The sequence below is a fragment of the Lygodium microphyllum genome, chromosome 11, assembly GCF_053477565.2.
Source record: "Lygodium microphyllum isolate KBCC chromosome 11, Lygodium_microphyllum_v1.1.10, whole genome shotgun sequence".
Classification (NCBI taxonomy): Eukaryota; Viridiplantae; Streptophyta; class Polypodiopsida; order Schizaeales; family Lygodiaceae; genus Lygodium; species Lygodium microphyllum.
Genome location: NC_141145.1, coordinates 98,736,318 through 98,749,619, shown reverse-complemented (window position 1 = coordinate 98,749,619; position 13,302 = coordinate 98,736,318).

Below are 13,302 nucleotides of genomic sequence, written 5' to 3'. Positions count from 1 at the left end.
TTATATAGTGGGGGAGAGCGGGCTTCACGAGGGGGGAGATGGCCGTTTAACGGCCACCACCCCACACCTGCGGGGGTGCATGCCCCCCTCTACCACTCTACTCCCTATCTCTCTCTCCCCGACATGCTGTCGGCAGGGAGAGAGAGAAAACAAATTGAATTAAATTTAAAAATTTAAAAGGGGGGCATTCTTATGCACCGGGTGGGGGGGGAGGGGGGGGGGGGGGGGGGAGAATGCTACAATAGTCATGAAAAAGAATGGGAAGATTTGAGTGTGTGTAAACTATAAGAAGGTCAACATGCCACCACCAAGAAAGAAATTCCCTTCTATGATACATGAAGATCATATGCCAAAGAGAGTAGTAGGAAAGGAAGCCTATAGCTTTCTAAATGGCTACAACCAAGTGCAAGTCCATCCGATCTATAGGCACAAGATGGCATTTGCCACCAAATGGGGGGTGTTTGCCTATATAGTCATTCCATTTGGACTGATTAATGCTCCTGCTACCTTCCAGTGCCTCATGTATGCCATTTTCAAAGACATTCTTAGAAAATTTTTGGAAGTCTTTGCCAATGCCTTATGCATCCACATCAACTAGGAAGAGCACTTGGAAAATTTGTGAATAGTCTTTGAATGGTATCAAAAATATGGTCTCTCATTGAACTCGTTAAAGTGCAAGTTTTGGGTGAACCATGGTTGCATCTTAGGGCACGTTGTGTCAAGGAATGGGATATCCACAGACTTTTCTTAAGTCAAGGTGATTATAGACCTTCCCCCTTCAACCAACTTTAAGGATTTTCAATGTTTTTTAGGTCACACGTGATACTATCAGTGATTTGTACTAGATTATGCATTGATTGCTAGACCCTTATACAAGCTACTAATGGTATTTGAGTGGACCCAAGAATGTCAATAGGCCTATGGAAGGCTTAAATAGGCTCTAACATCAACTCCTATCTTAAGAGCCCTAGGTTGGTCCATTACCTTTCACGTGCACGTGGATGCATCAAAATTTTCCGTGGGGGCAATGTTGTGCCAACCTAGTGAACATAACATCAACTATCCAGTGAGCTTGCTAGTAGATAGCTCACTAAGACAGAAATGAACTACTCCACAGAGAGGGAGGAGTTAGCAATGGTATTTGTTGTATTGAATTTCAGACACTATCTTCTAGTGATACCCTTCACCTTTTTTGTGAATCATCATAACTTGTGAATAGACCGTGTGCAACAGGATGCATTGCTCAATGGTTACTTTTACTTTTGGAATTTGACTTCTTTCTGGTCATATCCAAGGGCAAACAACATTATATGGCAAATCAAATGTCTTGCATATACACAAGAGAAGCTATTGGACATGGAATCAATCATAACCTATCGGATGCACACCTTTTTAAAATGTTTAGAAAATGAGAATTGTTTAGAGCATACCTCACACCATATTGGGCAAACGACATAGTCCACATACTTGATAATGGACTACCGAAATGAACCATAGAGAAAGCTAGATTAAAAAGAATAATCTTGAAGATCCAACCCTATCAATTGATTTTAGGTAAACTATATTGGGTAGGACAAGATGGACTTTTAAGGAGATGTGTCTGCAAACAAGAAATGCATGATGTGCTCAAGGAAGCACATATAGAAGAATAGTTGGAGGCCACTTCAGTGGAGACACCAGAGCACCACGCAAGGTACTTTAGTCCCAATTATAGTGGCCAATGCTATTGCGTAATGCAACCAAGTTTGTGAAGCATTGTGATGAGTGCCAATAGACCAAAGTCCCTACTTCTAAAGACAAAATGGAGTTGACCCTAGTGATCACACATCAACCATTCGAGAAGTGGGGAATTGGTTATATTGGTCCAATCAACCATCCAATTCAATGCTCCCAAGCTAGGTACATCATGGTTGCCACTGACTATCTCACCAAGTGGGTAGAAAGCTTGAAAAACTTGCAAGGATGATACTAGGACCATGACCAAGTTCCTTTGGGTGAAACTAATCTTACAGTTTGCTTGCCCCATAGAGTTGGTTAGTGACCAAGGCACACACTTCATCAATGAAGACTTGATCATTCACTTATTATCCAACTTCTAAATAATCCATAGACAATCCTCTCCATTTTATCCTCAAGCCAATCAGGCTCAATCCACAAACAAGATATTGGTAGGTATTCTAACAAAAGTGGCTTTGCCTTGCATAGTGACTGGGACAACAAGCTCATGGCAGCTTTCTAGGCATATAGGATAGCCTACAAAACAAGCATAGGATAGAATCCATTAAGATTTACCTATGGAACAGAAGCTATTTTTCCAATGGAATTCTTTGTTCCAACCTTCAAAATAGTAGCCCAAGAGAGATGGATGTGCCAAGAAGCATGGAAAAATCAGCCAGTAGAGTTGGAATGCTTATATGAGATTCATCTCATTGCAACCCATGCTCTAATCTACACAAAGGTAGGTCACAAGAAGTAGTTTGAAAAATGCGTCAAAAAATGAGACTTTGGGCAATGAGACTTAGTCTTTCTATACTCTATCAAGGGACACAAGAAAAAAATAAAGTTCAAGGGATTGGGACCCCTTCAAGGTTCACAATATCAATAGAATGGGGAATGTGGAACTTGAAACTCTAGAAGGAGAGGATACATGTTTCTTCAATGGAAGTTGTATAAGAAAGTATTACCCTCCCTCACATCAACTTCATGAACCTTTGATGATAACCACCATCCAATGTGAGGGTTGCAACCATCACAGACTCGAGAAGGCAGATGAGGAAGTGGTGGCACTAGCCTACCTGCAAATCACTGTAACCCCCCAAAAACCATATACCCTTGCAATTGACAAGGGAGCTGACACCAATATCTTAACGCACAAACACTAGACTACCATGGATCAACGCCAATTGCAACCAAACCATGTGAAGCTTAGCCTATTTGGTGTGAAATCCTATCCACTCTTGAGAAAATGTAAACTAATGGTTTCTATCAAGACTGAGACCTACCCATCATCTTCTACATGCTCCCTAACAAAAAAAATGAGTCATTGCTAGGATGTGTGTTCAAAAAACAAGTTCATTGCAATGTTGACTATGACTAGCAACACTTCCACCTTGCCATCGATCATGTTAGAATAGTAATGGCATTCATCAAGGGCACCACAGTTGTCCCAAGGCTCATAATGCTACCAATAGCTAAACCTTGTGTCAACTCTAAGGAGGGGGTAGTACATCACAATGTACTCCCATGGTAACTTCACAGCCGCATTTGGGAACCACACCCAAAACCACAATCCAAATACTCAAGTGGGTCCCTAAGGATAGACCATATTTTAACAAATGTTAATCATTGGGAATTCATAGTTTTCATGCCTCAACCTTTAGGCCTAAACAATGGATTTGGTTCTCCTATAGCTCACATATGACTAAGTAGCATTGGGTTCCAAGAGCCCTACTGCAAGCCCAAGGATAATATGATGGTAACACCCTACTATGGTTGCCTAAACTTTTGAGTGCTATGTATGATCCTCAATCTCATGCCCTAAAAACAAGCTTCAGAAATATGAACTAAAACAAGAGAGAAAAAGAACTAAAAGGAAGGGTGCTCAATCCTCGAGTGCTCAAATAGCCTATTGACCCAAATCTCAACCAAAATTCCATGAGCAATTGCTCATGAGTGAGCTCCCATCTAATGAATCTAAGATGATCACCATCGCAAAACCCAATGACAAAGTGCCAATAAAACTTCAAACCTCACAAACCAATCTTGCCACACCCACTAAGAATCTTTAAGTGAAGGTACCACACATCAACTTTTCATGTCCAACTAAACCCAAACCACCAATAGACTTGACGACACCACAACCAAGATGATCCATTCTTGAAGTGACATCCAACATGGCCATGGACATAGGGGATGACTTGGCAATATGCATTCAATAGCTACATTCAACTTTCATACTATCTGCTAGAAGTTACGAATATCTAGACGTAGACCTACTTGATGAACCCATTGCAAATGAGTTATGTTCATTGCCATGTTCTTAGAAAGAATACAAATTCATTTTTATTAAGACTTCCACTATTGCAAATGAGATGGTTGGCAATGAGATTTCACTAGACAAGGACGTAAGCCAACACTTGATCACATTCTATAAGAAAAGTAAAATTTCCATGCCACCATAGAACTCCAACAACTAGTTGAATCTTAGCCCAATTTCTTACACCAACAACTAGTTGAATCTTAGCCCAATTTCTTACACAAGTGGTATAATTTGCACCTTTCATGGGCTCAAGAGGGTTATCAAATCATGACCAATGTGGAGCAACGATGTGCCATCAAAACTTTTGAGTATAACCTAACCTATGTGGCCCCCACCCCCTTTTAAAGTGTTGACCATAACTAGGAATTGGCCATTAGAAGACAATATCATGCTTCACCCCTACTTGGATAAGATTCTAAGGGAGGAGGAACTCCACATTTCAAGTTGACTCAACTCCACTGACCTCTTGACTAATTTATTAACTTATATCACGCAATTAGGCATTCGCCCATAGGATATGGACCGTATGCAACTCTAGAGTAAGAAACTGAGACATAGCACAGACACATTGAATGCTCATACACCTTGATTTCCACAATCCTAAATGAAAAATCCAAATAGAAATTGAATTTCAAAAGGAAAGAATGAATGTGTAAAAATGTGTGGATTGATTGGTATGAGAATTCTTATTTTGTGGGTTATATTCCTCATTGTGTGGATACTAATCTTTCTATTCATTTTACTTTTCATGCAAGAGACTCTATCTTCACCCTCTATGCTATGGAATAAGAGGGGAAGAAAAAAAGGAAGGTATAAAGAAAGAATAGCTTCACTCTCGTAGTCCCTCACTCACACTCTCACTCTCATTCCCTATCACTCTCAACAAGGTGCACAAGAGGATTAGAGAGAAGCAACGAGAAGGGTTGCTCTCCAAGTTGCAAACACAATAATGAGCTCTTTTATTCACTTTTTGGTTTTTATACATTTGGCTTTGGATTAGGTTTTCCACCAAATTTTGAGTACCCAACCCACTTTTAAGGTTATTAATTGATCATTTTGAATTTATGCATAAAGCATAGGTTAAGTAGATCTAATCTAGACCAAAATGAATAGAAATTTTAAGCCTACAATCTTTGCATTCATTTATAGGTCTTTGAATATAACTTAGGAAATATTGCAATTTGCACATGAGCAAGCTCAACTCTCACCTAATGCTACAAGAATAATAATATCCACAGTCTATAGTAATACATTAATGGAATAATTTGTAAAATGTATATTATGGGTGGATAGTGTGTTATATAATATGTTGAGACCCAAAAAATAATTATTTTCTAAAACAAATTCTAGTACTTGACTTGCATGTTTCTTCGCTCTAACTTGACTTTGCATCCTTTTTGTTTTCAATAGATAGAGATATGAATGCTTTTGGTGCATCCTTAAGCGAAACCCAACCAGTTCTTGCACTCTATAAGAGTACATTATTGATGAGTCTATCTACCTTAAAAATATATATTTCCCAATCCACGATCAATCATACTTTTCTCAAAGTATGCTTTGCCTTGTAACATAAGACCACATACTATTCAACAACTTTAGAGTTTCCCACCTTAGCTATTGTAGTAAACTTATCTCCAATACAAATCACAATATGTAACCTTACTTTGCAGTCTTCATAATGTGCTTCATCTTGAATATTTGAATCTTGTATCTTTTTTCCTAGAAGAGTCAACTTTAGCTTCTCGAGATTCTATGGAAGACTCTACTTCATGTTCATAGAGGAATCCCACAACTCATTCTAATAAATCTTTTATATACATACATTGTCTTGGAAAAGATATATAGGACAAATAGACACACACATATATATGTATGTATGTGCACATGCATGCATGTGTGTGTGTGGGTGTGTTGTATGCACACATTTATGTGTATGTATGTAGACACACACATATATACTACTTTAGAGTATGCCCTAATCTCTCTCTCTCTCTCTCTCTCTCTCTCTCTCTCTCTCTCTCTCTCTCTCTCTCTCTCTCTCTCTCTCTCTCTCTCTCTCTCTCTCTCTCTCTCTCTCTCTCTCTCTCTCTCTCTCTCTCTCTCTCTCTCTCTCTCTCTCTCTCTCTCTCTCTCTCTCTCTCTCTCTCTCTCTCTCTCTCTCTCTCTCTCTCTCTCTCTCTCTCTCTCTCTCTCTCTCTCTCTCTCTCTCTCTCATCTCTCTCTCTGCCTCTATCTCTCTCTCTCTCTCCCCATTATCAAATGTAGCTAGCCATGATAGAGATGCCACAATTGATGGGAATGGGAGCTTGAGTTGTGCACCTAATTATCATTGCATTGACATATCAAAGATGGGCATAATCTCTCTCTTCCTCTTACATGCACTTGTTCCATCTACACAATTCCCAAATCCCATTCCTATCTACACATCTATCCTTCATGCTATTATTCACATGTCCAATTGCCCTATCTCCCTTAAAGAAAATCCAATGAATGCACCAATGGCTTGATGTTTGTTCCTCTTGGATATCTCTCCCTTCAAATAATAGTCCTAGCTTCAAGGAGGTAAATAAAGAACTAGTTCACTATCTAGCAAGACTCATGCCTCTAGGAAAAGAGGAAATAAAATTCCTTAGATACATGAACTATGCCTCAGTGTTCCAAAATGTTAAGTTCAAGTAGATGGTTAAACCAAACTGGTAGAGCCATGGAAGCTCATGCATTATTTTGTTATAAATATTCAAAGAAAATGGCATTTTACACCCTTTATAGTACTATTTCAATGCTTTGGCTTTATAGAGTCCAACAACAATGATATTGCTCATGCTTCCCTCAATTAAATTTGTTAGGATGCTGACATTGAAACTATTATTGTTCCTATTTAGTCATGCCAAAGCTTCTTGATCTAATTTTTCTATCAATCATCATGATGCTTGCACTAATACTAGCATAGTCAATGCTTGCCATGACAATAGTATTGTTGATTGTCATAGTTCTTCTCTTCAAGTTAATTTCAAATATAGGTTGACATGGTAATGAAGACTCTCTCTCTCTCTCTCTCTCTCTCTCTCTCTCTCTCTCTCTCTCTCTCTCTCTCTCTCTCTCTCTCTCTCTCTCTCTCTCTCTCTCTCTCTCTCTCTCTCTCTCTCTCTCTCTCTCTCTCTCTCTCTCTCTCTCTCTCTCTCTCTCTCTCTCTCTCTCTCTCTCTCTCTCTCTCTCTCTCTCTCTCTCCTTGGATGTAGAAACAACGTGTGGGTGAGTGGGGTTATTTGTGCTTGGGAAACCATGATAGTGGTGAAAAACAATAGCAAATGGTGGCCATGGTAGCAATAATCAAGAGCATCAATACTATATAGGATTGCATAGATGTCATACACATCATATAAAATCATATTGAGATCCTTGAAGTGCAACTCTTGTGAAATTCTTACTTTGATTGACATATGTGCCTATTAATATGGCCTAAATTTCTTTTTAGTAATGCTGGTGGGGCTTAGATATCACTCAAAAAGGCAAGAAGTTTTTATGGCATCTTCCATGCATCAAGGCTACAAGCCAATGACCTTAGCTTTTTCCTTGATCCCATGGACTTAGCTTTTTATAAAAAATCTTGAGTACCGAGTGTAGATATCTTTTACTTGGGGGAAGGGGGGGGGGGGGGGGGGGGGGGGGTCCAACTATAAGATATCATCTATATAACATGCACTCAAAAGATATCAAGAAATACCCTTTATTTACATGCTATAAGGCCTTATAATGACCCCTTTTACTTGACTAAACTTACAAATTTTTTTAAAATCATAATTTAAAAACCCCCTTTGTAAATATAATCATATTAATTTTGCTAAATATAATATCCTTTCTTCTAAACTCATGTGGTATATTACATGTTCTATAAGGTGGACCCCTAGGAGCTTTTTGGGATTTGACAATAAACCTAAGTCAACAAGTTATAGATTAGTGCATTCATTAGGAAGTTTCTTGGGACCTTTAACAAAAAACATAATCATTCCTTCTATTCTAAATAAAAGTCTATGCCACAACACTTAGTAGGGCAATAAGCTTCCAATTGACTTCAACAAAGCTACATCTATTAGTAAAGAAGGAAATTGACATATTAAAGTCATCCCTCAATTGGGCATCCATAATGTTTAAGGTTTTTCCATATAGGGAGAGTGTGGATGTTGTCCTAGAACAGGTGTCTAAATTTACATATATTCTATATTGAAGCCTCCATTCAAATATATACAATAAATTCATATATATATATATATATATATATATATATATATATATATATATATATATATTGCTTTAAGAAAAGCTTACACATCCATATACAATACATGAATCCACAAGTCTACACATACAAACTTGTATTTTCTCTCAACATAGTTGCAAAACTTTTGGGCGTTGAGATGTCAAGCTCAACATTATGTGACACTCACATACCTAGATGACCATTTTCACAATCATATCACTGACATGGTTGGTCCACCTACTTGAGTTATGGGGTATATATCTAGTCATCTTTCTAGTTAGCATGTTCACACTATGGACTACTTATATATTAAGTATAGTGTATTCTCCCTTTGTTCTTGGTAGACTATTATTGAGAAGAAGAAGAGGAAGAAAAAGAAGGAAAAGAAGAAGAAAAAGAAAAATATTAGGATTAGGGTTTTTAGCTTTCTATCTTGTGTTCATTCTTTGTATTGTGTGTCATGAAAGAGCTCAAGCTTCCTCTCTCTTCTCCTATCTTTTCATGGTGTTAGACATGCGTCTAAGAGAGGAGTTATGAGCCATAATCACAAGATTCTATAAGGAAGCCTTGCTATGGAGTACACTTCTGGAGATCTCTCTTATATAATCTCCAATTAATGAGCTATCTTTGCAAATTTGGAGTACTTAAGTGAGTGTAAAACACCTCCAATCTAAATTCATGTGATCTGATTCACATTTTGAGTGCATTTTGGTCTCCCTTCAGGACTTAGAAGCTATCCATGTGTGAACTTGTAAGGTTTGATAACTCTACAAATGCTATCATGTCACAAATAGGTTGCAAGGATTGGATGTGATAGACAACATTTGCATACTATCAATTATTATAGGTGTTGCTCAGCATGTGTTTATGTATTAAGACTAGTGTATGTGATAGTTTACTTGAAATAACATGTTATTGGTCATAGCAATTTTTTGGATTTCACTACATAATGTTTGAGGAATTTAGTGAGATTGTCAGTAGAAATCTTAACAGGCATAACTTTCATGCTTGGAATTCTAGAGTGACCAATTTCCTTATGGGTAACGATTATTAGGACTACATTGAAGGAGACAATGCTAAAGCTCCACATTTACTAAAGGAAAATGCCACACCTAGGCAATGTGATGTCGTGCCGCTACGCGGACACCATGTACAAAAAATCTAGAGTGTGGCTTTCTTATTGATTTAGAGAGCCAATGCCATTTTAGACATTAGTGTTAGTGTCCATGGTTCAAAAATATTAGATTTTTGGACAAGTTTTAGCCAATTTTTGATATTTTAGATATTATCTCTTGTAAAAATCCATAAAACTATAGACAACTTCTAGATTAGGATAACATGTAAAAGAAAGCATATAGCTTTCAACTATTTTGAGAGGATTTTATGTAAAAAGAAAGATTAGCGAAATCGTGCGACATGTGATCCCTGTTTTCAGACAGTGAACAACACTCCAAAGTGGGAGATGAAGAAGGAGTGATCTGGCAAAATTCTAGCCATGTGTGCTAGTATTTTACCCCCCTTTCGAAGCCAATGGAAGAATTAGATTGGAAATCTAAGAAGCATAGAGGAAGGTATTATTTTATACACGTTCTTGTCTATTAGAGTTTTATCTTCTCATAATGCACGAGTAAACTTATAGGCTTCATCTCTATTAGTATTCTTCTAAATTTTCTAATTCTTTTTGGGAGTATTCTTCTACGTCTTCAATTTCTTTGAACTCCTTCTCTTCCGTCTACTCTTCTCCCTGAATCTACCTTCACCCTGTTGTCTCTTACCCCAATGGTGGACTCTCGACACCAAACGCGCCGACACCGTGTTAGGGGAAGTTTATGCTATCATCAAAGGTAAATCCAAAAAGATATTTGGGCTGATTTGGGGCTGATATCTTCAACCATATTCAAAGAATTAGCTACAACAGTGTTTCTTTAATTCATTTCTTACTCTACAAAAGACATCTTGTCAAAATATGCAAGTATTATGCGCCCCTATGGCAAGGCAATGTTTGTAGATCATTCATAGATGCTTGGAGTTGAATTAAGAGGATATTTTTCTCTTATTTCTTGGCTGTGGTAACTTATCCTTATCAGAAACTCAATTTTAAGCTCTCTTGAAGCAAGTCTCTTCACCCTACAAGCCTTCTAATTGACTCATAAGCTTTTGTCCCTAACAGTCTACATTGAATGTAATAAAGTTGATTCATGCTATGGCATCATGTATGAATGATGGGATACAGAGTTGTTTATGATACATGATAGCATATTGTACTTGATTTTATAATTTGTGATTGCTCTTATAGCCAAGAAAACAAGCTTGATTTGAGTTAGAACTTATGAGATAATACTCTTGTGATCTTTGCTAAGAACATGCAGTTGGAAGCTCTACTAACATCTTCAAGGACTTGGCTTGAAACCTTCAATCCTTCTCTTATCTCTACCATCTCCAGAGTCTAGGCTCTTGAACCCCCATACATTATTTTCTCTCAAACCCCTGTGATTGACTGTGAAGCACCTCTTGAACCTTTAAACATTCACTATAATCTACTTATCTCTTGAAGGCACATCTCCATCTATCTTGTCCAGATTTCTTGCCAAACCCCTGTGGTGACCTTCAACCCTACACATGCTGCGACACCGAGGTATTTAAGAAATGCAACCAGGGTGCTCAAAAATATATGTATTGGCTATCAATGTGTCAGATAACACAATTGGGTATATAGAGGATGCAAATAGTCTTACAGAAGTACGAAACAATTTGGTCAAGTTATGGTATAAATACTAAAGCTAAAAAGTTGAAGTGAAATCTTGAATTAAACAATATCAAGCATGGAAATCTATCTATCTATGACTATGCATTGAAGATTAAGAGTATTTTTGAAGCTCTTGGATCTATTAAATTACCAATTAGTGATGATGATATAGTGGTTGCATGTTTGAATGATTTGGGTGAGGATTACTATAGCAGATCTGAATCTCCATCAACACAAGGGGCACCTTACTTGATTGTGCAGATCTAATATCTATATTAATATTAGAAGACCAAAACTTGGGTCTTGTTGTATCCTCATCATAAAGTAATAACACTTCAGAGAATATGTACTCTACTCTAACACAAGTAAAGGTTAGTTGTGGTTGAGAAGTGTAGCTAGGAACCAAAATTGAAGAAGAAAATGAAGCATTTGTGGAAAAAATAAAGAGGTATCAGAGCTTACTAAGTAAAATTGATGGCTAAGAATGCATTGGAAGCTTCCATTCATCAATCAGAGTTTGTTAGATGGTCCATTTAAAGAGGCACAACTTTATTTTTACAAAGCAGCTACTTGATCCAGAAGCTAGAAATAATATCTAGGAGGCAAAATCAATAGAAAACAATGGTAGGAACATGACTCTACTTTCAGATCTTGAATCTAAGCTTGTTTAGGCTTCTGATTTTAGCTGAACCAGTTTTCAATAGTGCAGATGCAAAGGGACTGACCTAGATATTTGCTAATTAGAGCTTAGAAAGGCTTACACAAAAAATCTCACAATTTTGGGGGGAAGGGGGAGGGAGAAGCTCATTTCTCTAAAATTGGAATTTGGCAACCAACAAAGATGCAAGGAGAAGAATTGGCCATGATATACTAAAATTCTTGCTCTTGATCATCATGATGCATTCTGGGTTTTTTCTTTCTCTCTCCTCTTTCTCTCTTACTATAATGGTTGTTCATATTGGTTGAGAGGGAGAGAGATAAGGGATGAAAACATGATATGATGCTAGAAATGGAGAAAAGGAGTGTGAAGGTGATTGTTAGTAGCTATGTGGGTCTCCTCGGGCTACCTAAGCAATCCCAAAATCATAAAAAATAAAGTGGTTTTATAAAATATTTTATAATAAGTCTCGTTTCATTTTAAAATTAAAAAAACTTAAATGATATATGTGCATATAAAAAAATCTTGCTAAGTGAAAATCAAAAATATGTTTTCCAAATACTTGATTAGTGTACTTTTTATAATAATAATTGCCTTTTAGAATGTCTTCATGTGCATGCAATTTTAGAAAATTGAATTTTGAGAGAAATTAAATGATTAGATGGATCCCAATGTTTGTATGGGTTCCATAGCATGGAGATTGCTTCAGCATGGCCTTATATTGTGTATTAAAGTATTCCTATTTAGTTTTTCTCATTTCATTACATACCATGCCTAAAAATATGACAATGCTTGTGAAATCTATTGATAGGGGGTGATGAGAAGGGAAAATTTAGATTAAATGTGCTGATATTTTTATCTTTTTTATATGCATATAGGTTGGTTTTTTAAGTATAAGATAATAGCATGGGTTTTCTCAATGCTCTCTTCTACATCACCACAATATGTATAGTGAAAAGTATGAAAAGATATGATTGTGCATATGGAATATGATGCTATTTTTTATTTTTTTGTGCACTTTAGAGTATTCCACCTTGTATAGAAAGATCATAAGCGTGGTATGAGAATATATATCTTGGATACACAGTTATTGTTTGAAATAATCTATTGACCCACATGGAGTGGAAGAGGATTCCTAGCTGTAGGTTAGTGTGTTTATTGTTGGGGAAAATTTTATGCGAGGTTATAAAATTCTCCTAGAATTATAAATATCAAGACAAAAGTATTCTACAATATTTTATATGTTTTAAATGGTGCATCCTAGGGTCAATCCTCGAGGTGTAGGAAAGTCATAAGGGCCAGAGAAGTCAACTAGGGAGGGGTGCCCTTTATATATGTGATTTGAGGTGGGATAGTCACCTATGTGTGGAGAACTCCTTTTCTTGGAGTTATGAGGGGTTATTAGCTAGACTAGAATCCAAAATCTCATCTACAAATGTAGTAATTAGGAGAATCATCTATAGTACCCAAGCGCTCTTGGCCAGGAGACCTGTAACGTGTCCACCTGTTCACTCGTAGGACACATCTTAGCAGCCCATCGGGAAGAGAGTGTAGAAAGCGCCCCCCGGCACTCCCATGGAATGTCACGGGGTTTGCGATCT